We start from the raw sequence: 550 nt of genomic DNA on the forward strand, positions 1-550 counted from the left end.
CGGGAAGTTAATGGGATGTGGGAGAGATGGGAAGTTAATGGGAGAGACGGGAAGTTAATGGGATGTGGGAGAGATGGCAGGTTAATGGGAGAGACGGGAAGTTAATGGGAGAGATGGGAAGTTAATGGGATGTGGGAGAGATGGGAAGTTAATGGGAGAGATGGGAAGTTAATGGGAGAGATGGGAAGTTAATGGGGAAGGTGGAAGATAGGAAATTAATGGGAGAGACGGGAGCTTAACAGGATGCGTGAGAGGAAGTTAATGGGAGAGATGGGAAGTTAACGGGGAAGACAGGAGGTTAATGGGATGTGGGGGAGATGGGAGGTTAATGGGAAAGATGGGAAGTTAACAGGAGAGTCGGGAGGTTAACAGGATGTGGGAATCCCGCAAAGCAGCGCCAGGGGAGGGACCGCAGCCGGGCATCCCGGGGACACTGCAGCCCTATCCCCCCAAAATCCACTCCAGAATCCGTAACAAAACTGCCACCGACATTCCCATGGGAACGGGAACGGGACCCGCTCCACTGGGGCAGCGATGTCAGGTTAAAACT

The 550-nt window shown here is 52.7% G+C and overlaps 1 protein-coding gene across 1 annotated transcript in view; it reads right to left on the reverse strand.

Moving 5' to 3' along the window:
* The window catches only part of LOC114818562 (deoxyguanosine kinase, mitochondrial), a 1,598-nt gene that overhangs the window by 252 nt on the left and 796 nt on the right, over positions 1-550 (reverse strand). The window lies entirely within an intron of this gene.

The sequence above is a fragment of the Antrostomus carolinensis genome, unplaced genomic scaffold, assembly GCF_000700745.2.
Source record: "Antrostomus carolinensis isolate BGI_N321 unplaced genomic scaffold, ASM70074v2 scaffold27055, whole genome shotgun sequence".
NCBI lineage: Eukaryota > Metazoa > Chordata > Aves > Caprimulgiformes > Caprimulgidae > Antrostomus > Antrostomus carolinensis.